The sequence below is a fragment of the Sycon ciliatum genome, chromosome 10 (genome assembly GCF_964019385.1).
Source record: "Sycon ciliatum chromosome 10, ocSycCili1.1, whole genome shotgun sequence".
NCBI classification, from domain to species: Eukaryota; Metazoa; Porifera; class Calcarea; order Leucosolenida; family Sycettidae; genus Sycon; species Sycon ciliatum.
Window position 1 is genome coordinate 20,360,852 of NC_088652.1, and position 20,206 is coordinate 20,381,057.

General features: G+C 46.2%; 1 long non-coding RNA gene across 1 annotated transcript; it reads left to right on the forward strand.

Moving 5' to 3' along the window:
• The first annotated feature begins 3,175 nt into the window (after positions 1-3,175).
• LOC135826364 (uncharacterized) lies at positions 3,176-19,419 on the forward strand. The gene is made up of 3 exons (XR_010555268.1): positions 3,176-3,231; positions 6,104-6,161; positions 19,359-19,419. It is a non-coding gene; the product is annotated as an uncharacterized LOC135826364 (long non-coding RNA).
• The last annotated feature ends 787 nt before the right edge of the window (positions 19,420-20,206 follow it).

The following is a 20,206-nucleotide window of genomic DNA, read 5'->3' on the forward strand; positions in this document are numbered from 1 at the left end:
AACTTCACCCAACTGTAATGTCAGTGGTCGCATTGATTTGATTTTTGGTTTGCTTGTAGGGCGCTGGCACCCACATTCAGTGACCCAAAAAATTTGGCACTGCTGTGAATAGTTTAGTCGCAAAGTGAAGATTCACGGGTAAAAAGCCCCAAACTGTGAGATTGGTTATTTTTCAGCTTTCAGTAGCCCTGGGCAAGTTCTTTGGAGAAGTGTGGCTCTTTTTCTTGGGGCACGTGTCTATGTCCAGCTGCATAACGAGATGAAGCTGGTCATTGTCATTTTCTGAGCTGTGAACGGGCAGGAAGGTGAGAAAAGGTCGGATTTTGACCATTTGTGCTGACCTTTCAATTTCAATGTACTTCTCTATAACATGACCCAGCTGTAATGTAAGTGATTTGATTTTTGGTTTGCTTGTAGAGCGCTGGCATACATATTTAGTCACCCAGAAAATGTGGCACTGCTGTGAATAGTTTAGTCGCAAAGTGAAGATTCACGGGTAAAAAGCCCCAAACTGTGAGATTGGTTATTTTTCAGCTTTCAGCAGTCCTGTGCAAGTTCTTTAGAGGAATGTGGCTCTTTTTCTTGGTGCACTTGTCTATGTCCAGCTGCATAACGAGATGAGGCTGGTCATTGTCATTTTCTCAGCTGTGAACGGGCAGGAAGGTGAGAAAATGTCGGATTTTGACCATTTGTGCTGACCTTTGAATTTCAATGTACCTCTCTATAACTTCACGCAGCTGTAATGTCAGTGGTCGCATTGATTTGATTTTTGGTTTGCTTGTAGGGCGCTGGCACCTTCATTCAGTGACCCAGAAAATGTGGCACTGCTGTGAATAGTTTAGTCGCAAAGTGAAGATTCACGGGTAAAAAGCCCCAAACTGTGAGATTGGTTATTTTTCAGCTTTCAGCAGCCCTGTGCAAGTTCTTTAGAGAAATATGGCTCTTTTTCTGGGTGCACTTGTCTATGTCCAGCTGCACAACGAGATGAGGCTGGTCTGTGTCATTTTCTAAGCTGTGAACGGGCAGGAAGGTGAGAAAATGTCGGATTTTGACCATTTGTGCTGACCTTTCAATTTCAATGTACCTCTCTATAACATGACCCAGCTGTAATGTAATTGGTCGCGTTGATTTGATTTTTGGTTTGCTTGTAGAGCGCTGGCATCCACATACAGTGACCCATAAAATGTGGCACTGCCGTGAATAGTTTATTCGCAAAGTGAAGATTCACGGGTAAAAAGCCCCAAACTATGAGATTGGTTATTTTCCGCTTTCAGCAGCCCTGGGCAAGTTCTTTGGAGAAATGTGGCTCTTTTTCTTGGTGCACTTGTCTATGTCCAGCTGCACAACGAGATGAGGCTGGTCATTGTCATTTTCTAAGCTGTGAACGGGCAGGAAGGTGAGAAAATGTCGGATTTTGACCATTTGTGCTGGCCTTTGAATTTCAATGTACCTCTCTATAACATGATCCAGCTGTAATGTCAGTGGTCGCTTTGATTTGATTTTTGGTTTGCTTGTAGGGTGCTGGCACCCACATTCAGTGACCCAAAAAATTTGGCACTGCTGTGAATAGTTTAGTCGCAAAGTGAAGATTCACGGGTAAAAAGCCCCAAACTGTGAAATTGGTTATTTTTCAGCTTTCAGCAGCCCTGGGCAAGTTCTTTAGAGAAATGTGGCTCTTTTTCTTGGTGCACTTGTCTATGTCCAGCTGCACAACGAGATGAGGCTGGTCATTGTCATTTTCGGAGCTGTGAACGGGCAGGAAGGTGAGAAAATGTCGCATTTTGACCATTTGCGCTGACCTTAGAATTTCAATGTACCTCTCTATAACATGACCCAGCTGTAATGTCAGTGGTCGCTTTGATTTGATTTTTGGTTTGCTTGTTGGGTGCTGGCACCCACATTCAGTGACCCAAAAAATTTGGCACTGCTGTGAATAGTTTAGTCGCAAAGTGAAGATTCACGGGTAAAAAGCCCCAAACTGTGAGATTGGTTATTTTTCAGCTTTCAGCAGCCCTGGGCAAGTTCTTTAGAGAAATGTGGCTCTTTTTCTTGGTGCACTTGTCTATGTCCAGCTGCACAACGAGATGAGGCTGGTCATTGTCATTTTCTGAGCTGTGAACGGGCAGGAAGGTGAGAAAATGTCGGATTTTGACCATTTGCGCTGACCTTAGAATTTCAATGTACCTCTCTATAACATGACCCAGCTGTAATGTCAGTGGTCGCATTGATTTGATTTTTGGTTTGCTTGTAAGGCGTTGGCACCCACATTCAGTGACCCAAAAAATTGGGCACTGCTGTGAATAGTTTAGTCGCAAAGTGAAGATTCACGGGTAAAAAGCCCCAAACTGTGAGATTGTTTATTTTTCAGCTTTCAGTAGCCTCGGGCAAGTTCTTTGGAGAAATGTGGCTCTTTTCCTTGGTGCACTTGTCTATGTCCAGCTGCATAACGAGATGAGGCTGGTCATTGTCATTTTCTGAGCTGTGAACGGGCAGGAAGGTGAGAAAATGTCGGATTTTGACCATTTGTGCAGACCTTTCAATTTCAATGTACTTCTCTATAACATGACCCAGCTGTAATGTAAGTGGTCGCGTTGATTTGATTTTTGGTTTGCTTGTAGAGCGCTGGCATACACATTTAGTCACCCAGAAAATGTGGCACTGCTGTGAATAGTTTATTCGCAAAGTGAAGATTAACGGGTAAAAAGGCCCAAACTGTGAGATTGGTTATTTTTCAGCTTTCAGCAGCCCTGTGCAAGTTCTTTAGAGAAATGTGGCTCTTTTTCTTGGTGCACTTGTCTATGTCCAGCTGCACAACGAGATGAGGCTGGTCTGTGTCATTTTCTAAGCTGTGAACGGGCAGGAAGGTGAGAAAATGTCGGATTTTGACCATTTGTGCTGACCTTTCAATTTCAATGTACCTCTCTATAACATGACCCAGCTGTAATGTAATTGGTCGCGTTGATTTGATTTTTGGTTTGCTAGTAGAGCGCTGGCATCCACATTCAGTGACCCAGAAAATGTGGCACTGCTGTGAATAGTTTAGTCGCAAAGTGAAGATTCACGGGTAAAAAGCCCCAAACAATGAGATTGGTTATTTTTCAGCTTTCAGCAGCCCTGGGCAAGTTCTTTGGAGAAATGTGGCTCTTTTTCTTGGTGCACTTGTCTATGTCCAGCTGCACAACGAGATGAGGCTGGTCATTGTCATTTTCTAAGCTGTGAACGGGCAGGAAGGTGAGAAAATGTCGGATTTTGACCATTTGTGCTGACCTTTGAATTTCAATGTACCTCTCTATAACATGATCCAGCTGTAATGTCAGTGGTCGCTTTGATTTGATTTTTGGTTTGCTTGTAGGGTGCTGGCACCCACATTCAGTGACCCAAAAAATTTGGCACTGCTGTGAATAGTTTAGTCGCAAAGTGAAGATTCACGGGTAAAAAGCCCCAAACTGTGAGATTGGTTATTTTTCAGCTTTCAGCAGCCCTGGGCAAGTTCTTTAGAGAAATGTGGCTCTTTTTCTTGGTGCACTTGTCTATGTCCAGCTGCACAACGAGATGAGGCTGGTCATTGTCATTTTCTGAGCTGTGAACGGGCAGGAAGGTGAGAAAATGTCGGATTTTGACCATTTGCGCTGACCTTAGAATTTCAATGTACCTCTCTATAACATGACCCAGCTGTAATGTCAGTGGTCGCATTGATTTGATTTTTGGTTTGCTTGTAAGGCGTTGGCACCCACATTCAGTGACCCAAAAAATTGGGCACTGCTGTGAATAGTTTAGTCGCAAAGTGAAGATTCACGGGTAAAAAGCCCCAAACTGTGAGATTGTTTATTTTTCAGCTTTCAGTAGCCTCGGGCAAGTTCTTTGGAGAAATGTGGCTCTTTTTCTTGGTGCACTTGTCTATGTCCAGCTGCATAACGAGATGAGGCTGGTCATTGTCATTTTCTGAGCTGTGAACGGGCAGGAAGGTGAGAAAATGTCGGATTTTGACCATTTGTGCTGACCTTTCAATTTCAATGTACCTCTCTATAACTTGACCCAACTGTAATGTCAGTGGTCGCATTGATTGGACTTTTGGTTGTCTTGTAGGGCGCTGGCACCCACATTCAGTCCCCCAGAAAATGTGACACTGCTGTGAATAGTTTAGTCGCAAAGTTAAGATTCACGGGTAAAAAGCCCCAAACTGTGAGATTGGTTATTTTTCAGCTTTAAGCAGCCCTAGGCAAGTTCTTTAGAGAAATGTGGCTCTTTTTCTTGGTGCACTTGTCTATGTCCAGCTGCACAACGAGATGAGGCTGGTCATTGTCATTTTCTGAGCTGTGAACGGGCAGGAAGGTGAGAAAATGTCGGATTTTGACCATTTGTGCTGACCTTTGAATTTCAATGTACCTCTCTATAACATGACCCAGCTGTAATGTAAGTGTTTGCGTTGATTTGATTTTTGCATTGCTTGTAGGGCGCTGGCACCTACATTCAGTGACCCAAAAAATGTGGCACTGCTGTGAATAGTTTAGTCGCAAAGTGAAGATTCATATAAAGCCCCAAACTGTGAGATTGGTTATTTTTCAGCTTTAAGCAGCCCTAGGCAAGTTCTTTAGAGAAATGTGCCTCTTTTTCTTGGTGCACTTGTCTATGTCCAGATGCACAACGAGAAGAGGCTGGTCATTGTCATTTTCTGAGCTGTGAACGGGCAGGAAGGTGAGAAAATGTCGGATTTAGACCATTTGCGCTGACCTTTGAATTTCTATGTACCTCTCTATAACATGACCCAGCTGTAATGTCAGTGGTCGCATTGATTTGATTTTTGGTTTGCTTGTAGGGTGCTGGCACCCACAGTCAGTGACCCAAAAAATTTGGCACTGCTGTGAATAGGTTAGTCGCAAAGTGAAGATTCACGGGTAAAAAGCCCCAAACTGTGAGATTGGTTATTTTTCACCTTTCAGCAGCCCTGGGCAAGTTCTTTGGAGAAATGTGGCTCTTTTTCTTGGTGCACTTGTCTATGTCCAGCTGCACAACGAGATGAGGCTGGTCATTGTCATTTCCTGAGCTGTGAACGGGCAGGAAGGTGAGAAAATGTCGGATTTTGACCATTTGTGCTGACCTTTGAATTTCAATGTACCTCTCTATAACATGACCCAGCTGTAATGTCAGTGGTCCCATTGATTTGATTTTTGGTTTGCTTGTAGGGCGCTGGCACCTACATTCAGTGACCCAGAAAATGTGGCACTGCTGTGAATAGTTTAGTCGCAAAGTGAAGATTCACGGGTAAAAAGCCCCAAACTGTGAGATTGGTTATTTTTCAGCTTTCAGCAGCCCTGGGGGAGTTCTTTGGAGAAATGTGGCTCTTTTCCTTGGTGAAATTGTCTATGTCCAGCTGCACAACGAGATGAGGCTAGTCATTGTCATTTTCTGAGATGTGAACGGGCAGGAAGGTGAGAAAATTTCGCATTTTGACCATTTGTGCTGACCTTTGAATTTCAATGAACCTCTCTATAACATGACCCAGCTGTAATGTCAGTGGTCGTTTTGATTTGATTTTTGGTTTGGTTGTAGGGCGCTGGCACCTTCATTCAGTGACCCAGAAAATGTGGCACTGCTGTGAATAGTTTAGTCGCAAAGTGAAGATTCACGGGTAAATACCCAAAACTGTGAGATTGGTTATTTTTCAGCTTTCAGCAGCCCTGGGCAAGTTCTTTGGAGAAATGTGGCTCTTTTTCTTGGTGCACTTGTCTATGTCCAGCTGCACAACGAGATGACGCTGGTCATTGTCATTTTCTGAGCTGTGAACGGGCAGGAAGGTGAGAAAATGTCGGATTTTGACCATTTGTGCTGACCTTTGAATTTCAATGTACCTCTCTATAACATGACCCAGCTGTAATGTCAGTGGTCGCATCGATTTGATTTTTGGTTTGCTTGTAGGGCGTTGGCACCCACATTCAGTGACCTAAAAATGTGGCACTGCTGTGAATAGTTTAGTCGCAAAGTGAAGATTCACGGGTAAAAAGCCCCAAACTGTGAGATTGTTTATTTTTCAGCTTTCAGTAGCCCTGGGCTTGTTCTTTGGAGAAATGTGGCTCTTTTTCTTGGTGCACTTGTCTATGTCCAGCTGCATAACGAGATGAGGCTGGTCATTGTCATTTTCTGAGGTGTGAACGGGCAGGAAGGTGAGAAAATGTCGGATTTTGACCATTTGTGCTGACCTTTGAATTTCAATGTACCTCTCTATAACATGACCCAGCTGTAATGTCAGTGGTCGCGTTGATTTGATTTTTGGTTTGCTTGTAGGGCGCTGGCACCTTCATTCAGTGACCCAGAAAATGTGGCACTGCTGTGAAGAGTTTAGTCGCAAAGTGAAGATTCACGGGTAAATACCCCAAACTGTGAGATTGGTTATTTTTCAGCTTTCAGCAGCCCTGGGCAAGTTCTTTGGAGAAATGTGGCTCTTTTGCTTGGTGCACTTGTCTATGTCCAGCTGCATAACGAGATAAGGCTGGTCATTGTCATTTTCTGAGCTGTGAACGGGCAGGAAGGTGAGAAAATGTCGGATTTTGACCATTTGTGCTGACCTTTCAATTTCAATGTACCTCTCTATAACTTCACCCAACTGTAATGTCAGTGGTCGCATTGATTTGATTTTTGGTTTGCTTGTAGGGCGCTGGCACCCACATTCAGTCACCCAGAAAATGTGGCACTGCTGTGAATAGTTTAGTCGCAAAGTGAAGATTCACGGGTAAAAAGCCCCAAACTGTGAGATTGGTTATTTTTCAGCTTTCAGCAGCCCTGTGCAAGTTCTTTAGAGAAATGTGGCTCTTTTTCTTGGTGCACTTGTCTATGTCCAGCTGCATAACGAGATGAAGCTGGTCATTGTCATTTTCTGAGCTGTGAACGGGCAGGAAGGTGAGAAAATGTCGGATTTTGACCATTTGTGCTGACCTTTGAATTTCAATGTACCTCTCTATAACATGACCCAGCTGTAATGTCAGTGGTCGCATTGATTTGATTTTTTGTTTATTTGTAGGGCGCTGGCACCCACATTCAGTCACCCAGAAAATGTGGCACTGCTGTGAATAGTTTAGTCGCAAAGTTAAGATTCACGGGTAAAAAGCCCCAAACTGTGAGATTGGTTATTTTTCAGCTTTAAGCAGCCCTTGGCAAGTTCTTTAGAGCAATGTGGCTCTTTTTCTTGGTGCACTTGTCTATGTCCAGCTGCACAACGAGATGGGGCTGGTCATTGTCACTTTCTAAGCTGTGAACCGGCAGGAAGGTGAGAAAATGTCGGATTTTGACCATTTGTGCTGACCTTTGAATTTCAATGTACCTCTCTATAACATGACCCAGCTGTAATGTAAGTGGTCGCATTGATTTGATTTTTGGTTTGCTTGTAGGGCGCTGGCACCTTCATGCAGTGACCCAGAAAATGTGGCACTGCTGTGAATAGTTTAGTCGCAAAGTGAAGATTCACGGGTAAAAAGCCCCGAACTGTGAGATTGGTTATTTTTCAGCTTTCAGCAGCCCTGGGCAAGTTCTTTGGAGAAATGTGGCTCTTTTTCTTGGTGCACTTGTCTATGTCCAGCTGCACAACGAGATGAGGCTGGTCATTGTCATTTTCTGAGCTGTGAACGGGCAGGAAGGTGAGAAAATGTCGGATTTTGACCATTTGTGCTGACTTTTGAATTTCAATGTACCTCTCTATAACATGACCCAGCTGTAATGTCAGTGGTCCCATTGATTTGATTTTTGGTTTGCTTGTAGGGCGCTCGCACCTACATTCAGTGACCCAGAAAATGTGGCACTGCTGTGAATAGTTTAGTCGCAAAGTGAAGATTCACGGGTAAAAAGCCCCAAACTGTGAGATTGGTTATTTTTCAGCTTTCAGCAGCCCTGTGCAAGTTCTTTAGAGAAATGTGGCTCTTTTTCTTGGTGCACTTGTCTATGTCCAGCTGCACAACGAGATGAGGCTGGTCATTGTCATTTTCTGAGCTGTGTACGGGCAGGAAGGTGAGAAAATGTCGGATTTTGACCATTTGTGTTGACCTTTGAATTTCAATGTACCTCTCTATAACATGACCCAGCTGTAATGTAAGTGTTCGCGTTGATTTGATTTTTGCATTGCTTGTAGGGCGCTCGCACCTACATTCAGTGACCCAAAAAATGTGGCACTGCTGGGAATAGTTTAGTCGCAAAGTGAAGATTCACGGGTAAAAAGCCCCAAACTGTGAGATTGGTTATTTTTCAGCTTTAAGCAGCCCTGTGCAACTTCTTTAGAGAAATGTGGCTCTTTTTCTTGGTGCACTTGTCTATGTCCAGCTGCACAACGAGATGAGGCTGGTCATTGTCATTTTCTGAGCTGTGAACGGGCAGGAAGGTGAGAAAATGTCGGATTTTGACCATTTGTGCTGACCTTTGAATTTCAATGTACCTCTCTATAACTTCACCCAACTGTAATGTCAGTGGTCGCATTGATTTGATTTTTGGTTTGCTTGTAGGGCGCTGGCACCCACACTCAGTGACCCAGAAAATGTGGCACTGCTGTGAATAGTTTAGTCGCAAAGTGAAGATTCACGGGTAAAAAGCCCCAAACTGTGAGATTGGTTATTTTTCAGCTTTCAGCAGCCCTGTGCAAGTTCTTTAGAGAAATGTGGCTCTTTTTCTTGGTGCACTTGTCTATGTCCGGCAGCACAACAAGATGAGGCTGGTCATTGTCATTTTCTGAGCTGTGACCGGGCAGGAAGGTGAGAAAATGTCGGATTTTGACCATTTGTGCTGACCTTTGAATTTCAATGTACCTCTATAACTTGACCCAACTGTAATGTCAGTGGTCGCATTGATTGGACTTTTGGTTGTCTTGTAGGGCGATGGCACCCACATTCAGTCACCCAAAAAATGTGGCCCTGCTGTGAATAGTTTAGTCGCAAAGTTAAGATTCACGGGTGAAAAGCCCCAAACTGTGAGATTGGTTATTTTTCAGCTTTAAGCAGCCCTAGGCAAGTTCTTTAAAGAAATGTCGCTCTTTTTCTTCGTGCACTTGTCTATGTCCAGCTGCACAACAAGATGAGGCTGGTCATTGTCATTTTCTGAGCTGTGAACGGGCAGGAAGGTGAGAAAATGTCGGATTTTGACCATTTGTGCTGACCTTTGAATTTCAATGTTCCTCTCTAAAACATGCCCCAGCTGTAATGTCAGTGGTCGCATTGATTTGATTTTTGGTTTGCTTGTAGGGCGCTGGCACCCACATTCAGTGACCCAAAAAATTTGGCACTGCTGTGAATAGTTTAGTCGCAATGTGAAGATTCACGGGTTAAAAGTCCTAAACTGTGAGTTTGGTTATTTTTCAGCTTTCAGCAGCCCTGGGCAAGTTCTTTGGAGAAATGTGGCTCTTTTTCTTGGTGCACTTGTCTATGTCAAGCTGCATAACGAGATGAGGCTGGTCATTGTCATTTTGTGAGCTGTGAACGGGCAGGAAGGTGAGAAAATGTCGGATTTTGACCATTTGTGCTGACCTTGTTACTGAATTGTTTCTACTACTACTAGCTTAATTAACCACCCCTGCATCCAACCCTTGGCATGCTACAACCGACAACCGTTGCAAACTTGGGTGAGAGAATACATACAGTAGATTCAGTATAAACTTTGGAAAGAAGATCATCGAAAGAAATGAAAAGGCAGCTGCATCAGCATGCAGCTGCGCATCAAAATCAAATGTAAAGATGGCGACCATGATGACTGCGACGTGGATAAACTGCAAAACAAACTAGTGCAGCGACACTGACTCGAATGAGTAAAGAAGCGGAGAAGACGAAACGGCAAGGAAAGCGGATCGCTACGATCGCTCAAATGCACTAGCCTAGAGTAGAGCGTGCATATATAGCGCATGCAGTCAAACGGTCACGTGATAAGTGCGTACACAAGTCATACGTCATAATAATGCAGTTGACAAAGAAAAGGAAACAAAGCTGAGCGCGCGCGAGGCAAACAAATCTGCAGAGCGCGAAAATATAAACACATTGAACGAAGGATTTGTTTGAGAACAAAATGCACAGGCAGACAAAGAAGAAACAGTTCGAAGCTAGAATCAATGTCCGTGTTTCTTAGAATCAATCATGGAGAAAGCTAACTAAGAGTAACTACCTCTGTCACGCAAGACCGGACCTAAACACCTACGAAGTAAGAATTGATGTGTTACGAGAAATACGTGTAGTGAAATAAATTGGTGTGCATTGCATCGTGACACAACTTGCCAAGCTGCATGTACGTGATTGTAAATGTACAAACAACATGCAACGTCGTAGTAAGCACAATCGTAACTCGTGAATTCCGTGTTGTTGACTCAAGGCAAGCAGTACCTCGTGTACACGCTGACAACGACGAACGAATTGATTAGACTCTGATAATAAATACTAATAATATGAAAGAACAACAAAACGTAAATGTCACCTACGATTACACAACACCTCTCCCCGAGGTGAATTTACAAGGAGAGGCGAACAGGGGGGCGAATCGAAGCACGATCGCGCAACCCATAACCATGCTGAACGACAGGAATAGGCCAATCTAGACTGACTAGCGATTCCTCCTCCTCGGGCAACTCAGCAACAACAGGAGCTGGAACATTAAGAACAGCAGGCTCACGAACGGGAACAGACTTCAACAGGGCGACATTGACAGTCTTGTCTCGACGACCAGGCTTCGAAATACTAACAGTGGAGGGTGAAACAACAGACTGTACAACCCAACCGTCCTCGAAAGCAGACTGACGTTTCTGGTGACGGTCAGGACGCAACAACAGGACACAATCACCAACCTGGTAAGGGCACGGTTGGACGGGCTCGATAAAGTCTGTTCGGGACAAAGCATCATCCACCAAATCTCGCATGCGTGCTGAACGAGCAGACAGGGTATCCACCCAATGACTCGCCGAGTACAGCAATGGCTCGGATGCAATTAACAGATGAGGTGGCTGCCAACCAACCATAGCTTGCGTGGGCGACAGACCAGTTGCACTATGGGGGCGATTACGGTAGCAGTACAAGAGCATATCAAGGTCCAACAGCCAATCACCAGTGGACGAATCTAAAACCTTGCGCATCAGCCCGAGCACAGTGCGATTCATGCGCTCCGCAGACCCTTGTGATTGCGGGTGACGCACAGCACCAGTACGAACAGTAACACCCATAACCGAAAACAGGGAAGACACAATGGCATTGCAAAATTCCGTACCATTATCCGTACGAACACAATCTGGTGCACCCCAGACCTGACACATCCGCACAAAAGCAGCAGCAACAGAAGCAGCATCATGGCGCTGTAGCGGAGCAATTTCAACCCACTTGGTGAAAGTGTCAACACACACCAAGACACAATGAAAGGGGGAACCATTACTCGAGCCAAGCTCTAGAACATCTAACACCACCTCACCCCATGGGCGACCAGAAATAGCATGACGCGAAGCAGCAACAGACGGACCACGACGAGGGTTAGCAGCACTGCATTGCAAACACTGAGACACAAAACTCTGACACACAGACGCAAGACCAGGAAAGAAGCAGCACTGACGCAACATATAGTACATCTTCTCCCAAGAGCCATGACCAGACACTTCATGAGCATTAGAAACCACAGCAGAGACTAACGCAGCAGGCACAACAGGAACTATCACAATGCCATCAACAGGCGATTTGACAGACCGATACAATACACCATCATCAAGCAACAACTGCGTACGAACATTACGGTACTCACTGGGTAGTGGCTGATCATGTTGAAGGCCACGGATGACGGACTGTAGCGTAGCGTCATCGGCCTGAGCTGCGGTAATGTCGGTCAAACGAAGTGCACACGGCAGGTGGACACTTGGCGCAGCGGCGACACACTCATCCGGATCAGCAGCAGGCGGCGGCTCAGGAACATCAGGCGGCTGCTCAGCACGCTGCAACAACGACTTGGCACGCTGATTCCACAGGTCCGGAACACGGGTGAGAACGTCGGCGCGGTTCTCTGCACTGGGCACCCACTCGATTCGTGCACGTAAACCAGTTACATCGAGTAGATCAGCAAGGACCTGGAGACGCCGTTGAACAAGAACATCATTCAATCCCTTAGTCCGCACTCGCTGGGCATTGGTGAACACTTGGTCCAACCAGGCAGCGACTGTCTTGGAGTCGGTTTTGACCAGCAAATCCTGCACATGCCATGATACTGCAAGCTTGACGCCCTTGATGGCCGCGTCCAACTCAGCCACGTTGATGTGGCGACGATCGCTGACTTGGCGCATCCACGTGCCATCTTCAACCACGTCACCCCCGATCTCCAACGACGCACCGAGGGCAAGGTCTGAAGCATCGCACCACACAGTAGCAGAACTGGTCAGATCAGCATGCCATACACCATGCACCGGATCATGATTGTGGAGCCTTTGCTGCAGGTCAACACATATCTGCAGCAACTCAGGTGACACCGTGTCGTCCCAGCCGCAGCTCTCTAGGCATGCCAAACGCTTTGCCATACTGCACGCGGGCCGCAGCCAACCAACGACGGGGTAATGGCTGGTGAGACGCCCACACCACTGAAACACCTTGCGCTTGGTGAGTGGCTCATCAAACGCTGTCTTGACTCCGTCACGGCGGCGCCACTCAGTACGGCCATCTGGCGGCGTTGACAACTGCAAGCCGAGAACACGAGAGGTAGGCATTGGTTCCGCCGGCTTGGTCTCCAGCCCATAGCTAGCCAGGCGCGCAGTCACCGTCTCTGTCAGGGCAACAGGTACACGAACGTCGTCAATATAGTTGTCGACGTCATCAAATTCTCGAGTCACCCAGCGCACAATGATGTCCATAAATTTCGGCGCAATGTTCAGGCCGAATCCCATCCGGGTCATGACGTAAGAGCGACCTCGCCATACCACGACCTGGTAGCGCAGCAGATCAGGGTGAACACGAACTTGAAGGTATGCCTTCTTCAGATCAACCAGGACATAACCATCAGGGCCCTTGACGCGCCACGACCGCAGCGTCTCGGCACATGCTGGGGCGTCTAGACCAGGACTTGAGATCAGTCGTTCGTTCAGTAGCCGGTAGTCCAGACACGGACGGACAGGTGTGCTGGCCTTGTGCGGCTGGCTGACTGCCAACAACGGCAAGACGCATTCCGGAGCACCATGAACAGCCTCGTCGTGAGGCACCATCCACCCAGCATCGATCCAACCCTGGATCTCTGCACCAAACTTGTGCTCTTCTTCGTCTGTCAGTTTGGAGCGGGAATACTCACCGATCCCGTGGCCGACTGGTGCATGCGGTGGCTTGCCATCTCGCCATTGCCAGTTGAGGGTCCAGCAACGCTGCGTGGCGTCCCAACGTACTGACCCATCGTCGGACGTCAGGATGATGTCGTCCCCGTCGGTCTGACAGCTGACGTGCCGCAGTGGAACGTCGGCCACACTAGCTGTCACGTCGGCATGCTGGCCGAGCGTCACGCAGCACAAGCTGCCATCGTCATCGTAGCGCAGGTGCAGACCCCCACACTGCGCAATAGTGTCAGACCCGAGCAGAACATCAGTGCCGACCACAGACAGACTTGGAACGACGAGAACCTCCATGTCGACAGCGGGGATACTGACACAATCATCTTCCCGGACGAACTTCAACCGCGCACTGCCCAGGATACGCAAGGGTTGGCCATCCAGCGCCACCACTGGTTGGCCCGTGTGGGCCGTCACAGGAGTCCCGAGCTGGTCGACCAGTGCTGACGTCACCAACGTCCGGGTAGAACCAGTGTCTATGACGGACCGCACACGGACTCCCGATGCAGTGTCACAGGACACATCAACAAAGACCTTCGGCAATCCCGGCCGTGCCAAATTCGCCATGCACAGGCACCTGTCAGACTGCACTGGCTCTGCAGCTGCTGCCGAGGACTGTGCCAAAGAGGCGAGGAACTTGCTGCGCAACCGACAGTCCCTCTTCATGTGGCCCTCTTGATCGCAAAAGAAGCACATAAGCGGTCTCTGCTCCTTGGGCGGAGGGCGTGGCTTCTCATTGCCCCTCTGCTGCCGTCCGCCCCTCTGGTACCGGCGATGTGGACAGTTGCGCTGGACGTGCCCCACCTCATTGCAGTTGAAGCACAACACACTGGACTGGCGAAGTTCAGGAGCAGCAGCGGCAACAGCTCCCGATACACTGGCACGCTTGCGGCAGGAGTCGTCCGTAGATCGCAGAGCACGGACTTTGGCGACGCACTTAGTGACAGTCAGGTCTGACTCCGTGCTCGCCATGCGCACCTGCCGTCCATAGTCCAAGGACAGGCCATCCAACAATTGCTCGAGCAACACCATATCCTTGTCGTCGGCACATGTGTGGCCGGACAGCGCCAATAAGCGCTTCAGGTCGGTGACGTAGGTATCCACGGGCTCATCGTCCCGGAGCGTCCGCGCTTTAAATTGGCGGAACGCATCCGCCGAGGTCATGGTGTAAGCAGACTCCAGGGCCTTCTTTACTGCTGATTCACTGGCCTTGTCAGTATCAGACAACTGCTCAAACAGGTGGAAGGCATCACCATCCAAAAACAATGGCAACGATGCCATGCGGTCGGTTTCCGTCGACAGTTTCTGTAATCGGCACAGAACCAAAAACTTCCTCCAAAACAACTGGAAGTCTTCGCCTTTTCCTTTGAACGCTCTCAAGTAACCATCCATTTTGATGGATGCCATGGTTACACTGCCACTGCACTGGTGTAGCTCAAACCAACACCACAAACACTACAAATACTCAAATTCACTCGACTGCCTCCTGCAGTTCTACACGAGCACTCGACCGGTCCTGAGGCTCTGTTCGATCGGGTTTCGGTACCACTTGTTACTGAATTGTTTCTACTACTACTAGCTTAATTAACCACCCCTGCATCCAACCCTTGGCATGCTACAACCGACAACCGTTGCAAACTTGGGTGAGAGAATACATACAGTAGATTCAGTATAAACTTTGGAAAGAAGATCATCGAAAGAAATGAAAAAGGCAGCTGCATCAGCATGCAGCTGCGCATCAAAATCAAATGTAAAGATGGCGACCATGATGACTGCGACGTGGATAAACTGCAAAACAAACTAGTGCAGCGACACTGACTCGAATGAGTAAAGAAGCGGAGAAGACGAAACGGCAAGGAAAGCGGATCGCTACGATCGCTCAAATGCACTAGCCTAGAGTAGAGCGTGCATATATAGCGCATGCAGTCAAACGGTCACGTGATAAGTGCGTACACAAGTCATACGTCATAATAATGCAGTTGACAAAGAAAAGGAAACAAAGCTGAGCGCGCGCGAGGCAAACAAATCTGCAGAGCGCGAAAATATAAACACATTGAACGAAGGATTTGTTTGAGAACAAAATGCACAGGCAGACAAAGAAGAAACAGTTCGAAGCTAGAATCAATGTCCGTGTTTCTTAGAATCAATCATGGAGAAAGCTAACTAAGAGTAACTACCTCTGTCACGCAAGACCGGACCTAAACACCTACGAAGTAAGAATTGATGTGTTACGAGAAATACGTGTAGTGAAATAAATTGGTGTGCATTGCATCGTGACACAACTTGCCAAGCTGCATGTACGTGATTGTAAATGTACAAACAACATGCAACGTCGTAGTAAGCACAATCGTAACTCGTGAATTCCGTGTTGTTGACTCAAGGCAAGCAGTACCTCGTGTACACGCTGACAACGACGAACGAATTGATTAGACTCTGATAATAAATACTAATAATATGAAAGAACAACAAAACGTAAATGTCACCTACGATTACACAACAACCTTTCAATTTCAATGTACCTCTCTATAACATGACCCAGCTGTAATGTAAGTGGTCGCGTGGATTTGATTTTTGGTTTGCTTGTAGAGCGCTGGCATCCACATTCATTGACCCAGAAAAATGTGGCACTGCTGTGAATAGTTTATTCGTAAAGTGAAGATTCACGGGTAAAAAGGCCCCAAACTGTGAGATTGGTTATTTTTCAGCTTTCAGCAGCCCTGGGCAAGTTCTTTAGAGAAATGTGGCTCTTTTTCTTGGTGCACTTGTCTATGTCAAGCTGCATAACGAGATAAGGCTGGTCATTGTCATTTTCTGAGCTGTGAACGGGCAGGAAGGTGAGAAAATGTCGCATTTTGACCATTTGTGCTGACCTTTGAATTTCAATGTACCTCTCTATAACATGATCCAGCTGTAATGTCAGTGGTCGCTTTGATTTGATTTTTGGTTTGCTTGTAGGGCGCTGGCACCCACATTCAGTGACCCAAAAAATTTGGCACTGCTGTGAATAGTTTAGTCGTAAAGTGAAGATTCACGGGTAAAAAGCCCCAAACTGTGAGATTGGTTATTTTTCAGCTTTCAGCAGCCCTGGGCAAGTTCTTTAGAGAAATGTGGCTCTTTTTCTTGGTGCACTTGTCTATGTCCAGCAGCACAACGAGATGAGGTTGGTCATTGTCATTTTCTGAGCTGTTAACGGGCAGGAAGGTGAGAAAATGTCGGATTTTGACCATTTGTGCTGACCTTTGAATTTCAATGTACCTCTCTATAACATGCCCCAGCTGTAATGTCCGTGGTCGCATTGATTTGATTTTTGGTTTGCTTGTAGGACGCTGGCACCTTCATTCAGTGACCCAGAAAATGTGGCACTGCTGTGAATAGTTTAGTCGCAAAGTGAAGATTCACGGGTAAAAAGCCCCAAACTGTGAGATTGGTTATTTTTCAGCTTTCAGCAGCCCTGGGCAAGTTCTTTGGAGAAATGTGGCTCTTTTTCTTAGTGCACTTGTCTATGTCCAGCTGCACAACGAAATGAGGCTGGTCATTGTCATTTTCTGAGCTGTGAACGGGCAGGAAGGTGAGAAAATGTCGGATTTTGACCATTTGCGCTGACCTTTGAATTTCAATGTACCTCTCTATAACATGACCCAGCTGTAATGTCAGTGGTCGCATTGATTTGATTTTTGGTTTGCTTGTAGGGCGCTGGCACCTTCATTCAGTGACCCAGAAAATGTGGCACTGCTGTGAATAGTTTAGTCGCAAAGTGAAGATTCACGGGTAAAAAGCCCCAAACTGTGAGATTGGTAATTTTTCAGCTTTCAGCAGCCCTGGGCAAGTTCTTTGGAGAAATGTGGCGCTTTTTCTTGGTGCACTTGTCTATGTCCAGCTGCACAACGAGATGAGGCTGGTCATTGTCATTTTCTGAGCTGTAAACGGGCAGGAAGGTGAGAAAATGTCGGATTTTGACCATTTGTGCTGACCTTTGAATTTCAATGTACCTCTATAACTTGACCCAACTGTAATGTCAGTGGTCGCATTGATTGGACTTTTGGTTGTCTTGTAGGGGGCTGGCACCCACATTCAGTCACCCAGAAAATGTGGCACTGCTGTGAATAGTTTAGTCGCAAAGTGAAGATTCACGGGTAAAAAGCCCCAAACTGTGAGATTGGTTATTTTTCAGCTTTCAGCAGCCCTGTGCAAGTTCTTTAGAGAAATGTGGCTCTTTTTCTTGGTGCACTTGTCTATGTCCAGCTGCACAACGAGATGACGCTGGTCATTGTCATTTTCTGAGCTGTGAACGGGCAGGAAGGTGAGAAAATGTCGGATTTTGACCATTTGTGTTGACCTTTGAATTTCAATGTACCTCTCTATAACATGACCCAGCTGTAATGTAAGTGTTCGCGTTGATTTGATTTTTGCATTGCTTGTAGGGCGCTCGCACCTACATTCAGTGACCCAAAAAATGTGGCACTGCTGTGAATAGTTTAGTCGCAAAGTGAAGATTCACGGGTAAAAAGCCCCAAACTGTGAGATTGGTTATTTTTCAGCTTTAAGCAGCCCTGTGCAAGTTCTTTAGAGAAATGTGCCTCTTTTTCTTGGTGCACTTGTCTATGTCCAGCTGCACAACGAGATGAGGCTGGTCATTGTCATTTTCTGAGCTGTGAACGGGCAGGAAGGTGAGAAAATGTCGGATTTTGACCATTTGCGCTGACCTTTGAATTTCAATGTACCTCTCTATAACTTCACCCAACTGTAATGTCAGTGGTCGCATTGATTTAATTTTTGGTTTGCTTGTAGGGCGCTGGCACCCACATTCAGTGACCCAAAAAATTTGGCAATGCTGTGAATAGTTTAGTCGCAAAGTGAAGATTCACGGGTAAAAAGCCCCAAACTGTGAGATTGGTTATTTTTCAGCTTTCAGTAGCCCTGGGCAAGTTCTTTGGAGAAGTGTGGCTCTTTTTCTTGGGGCACGTGTCTATGTCCAGCTGCATAACGAGATGAAGCTGGTCATTGTCATTTTCTGAGCTGTGAACGGGCAGGAAGGTGAGAAAATGTCGCATTTTGACCATTTGTGCTGACCTTTCAATTTCAATGTACTTCTCTATAACATGACCCAGCTGTAATGTAAGTGATTTGATTTTTGGTTTGCTTGTAGAGCGCTGGCATACACATTTAGTCACCCAGAAAATGTGGCACTGCTGTGAATAGTTTAGTCGCAAAGTGAAGATTCAAGGGTAAAAAGCCCCAAACTGTGAGATTGGTTATTTTTCAGCTTTCAGCAGTCCTGTGCAAGTTCTTTAGAGGAATGTGGCTCTTTTTCTTGGTGCACTTGTCTATGTCCAGCTGCATAACGAGATGAGGCTGGTCATTGTCATTTTCTCAGCTGTGAACGGGCAGGAAGGTGAGAAAATGTCGGATTTTGACCATTTGTGCTGACCTTTGAATTTCAATGTACCTCTCTATAACTTCACGCAGCTGTAATGTCAGTGGTCGCATTGATTTGATTTTTGGTTTGCTTGTAGGGCGCTGGCACCTTCATTCAGTGACCCAGAAAATGTGGCACTGCTGTGAATAGTTTAGTCGCAAAGTGAAGATTCACGGGTAAAAAGCCCCAAACTGTGAGATTGGTTATTTTTCAGCTTTCAGCAGCCCTGTGCAAGTTCTTTAGAGAAATATGGCTCTTTTTCTGGGTGCACTTGTCTATGTCCAGCTGCACAACGAGATGAGGCTGGTCTGTGTCATTTTCTAAGCTGTGAACGGGCAGGAAGGTGAGAAAATGTCGGATTTTGACCATTTGTGCTGACCTTTCAATTTCAATGTACCTCTCTATAACATGACCCAGCTGTAATGTAATTGGTCGCGTTGATTTGATTTTTGGTTTGCTTGTAGAGCGCTGGCATCCACATACAGTGACCCATTAAATGTGGCACTGCTGTGAATAGTTTATTCGCAAAGTGAAGATTCACGGGTAAAAAGCCCCAAACTATGAGATTGGTTATTTTCAGCTTTCAGCAGCCCTGGGCAAGTTCTTTGAAGAAATGTGGCTCTTTTTCTTGGTGCACTTGTCTATGTCCAGCTGCACAACGAGATGAGGCTGGTCATTGTCATTTTCTAAGCTGTGAACGGGCAGGAAGGTGAGAAAATGTCGGATTTTGACCATTTGTGCTGGCCTTTGAATTTCAATGTACCTCTCTATAACATGATCCAGCTGTAATGTCAGTGGTCGCTTTGATTTGATTTTTGGTTTGCTTGTAGGGTGCTGGCACCCACATTAAGTGACCCAAAAAATTTGGCACTGCTGTGAATAGTTTAGTCGCAAAGTGAAGATTCACGGGTAAAAAGCCCCAAACTGTGAGATTGGTTATTTTTCAGCTTTCAGCAGCCCTGGGCAAGTTCTTTAGAGAAATGTGGCTCTTTTTCTTGGTGCACTTGTCTATGTCCAGCTGCACAACGAGATGAGGCTGGTCATTGTCATTTTCTGAGCTGTGAACGGGCAGGAAGGTGAGAAAATGTCGGATTTTGACCATTTGCGCTGACCTTAGAATTTCAATGTACCTCTCTATAACATGACCCAGCTGTAATGTCAGTGGTCGCATTGATTTGATTTTTGGTTTGCTTGTAAGGCGTTGGCACCCACATTCAGTGACCCAAAAAATTGGGCACTGCTGTGAATAGTTTAGTCGCAAAGTGAAGATTCACGGGTAAAAAGCCCCAAACTGTGAGATTGTTTATTTTTCAGCTTTCAGTAGCCTCGGGCAAGTTCTTTGGAGAAATGTGGCTCTTTTCCTTGGTGCACTTGTCTATGTCCAGCTGCATAACGAGATGAGGCTGGTCATTGTCATTTTCTGAGCTGTGAACGGGCAGGAAGGTGAGAAAATGTCGGATTTTGACCATTTGTGCAGACCTTTCAATTTCAATGTACTT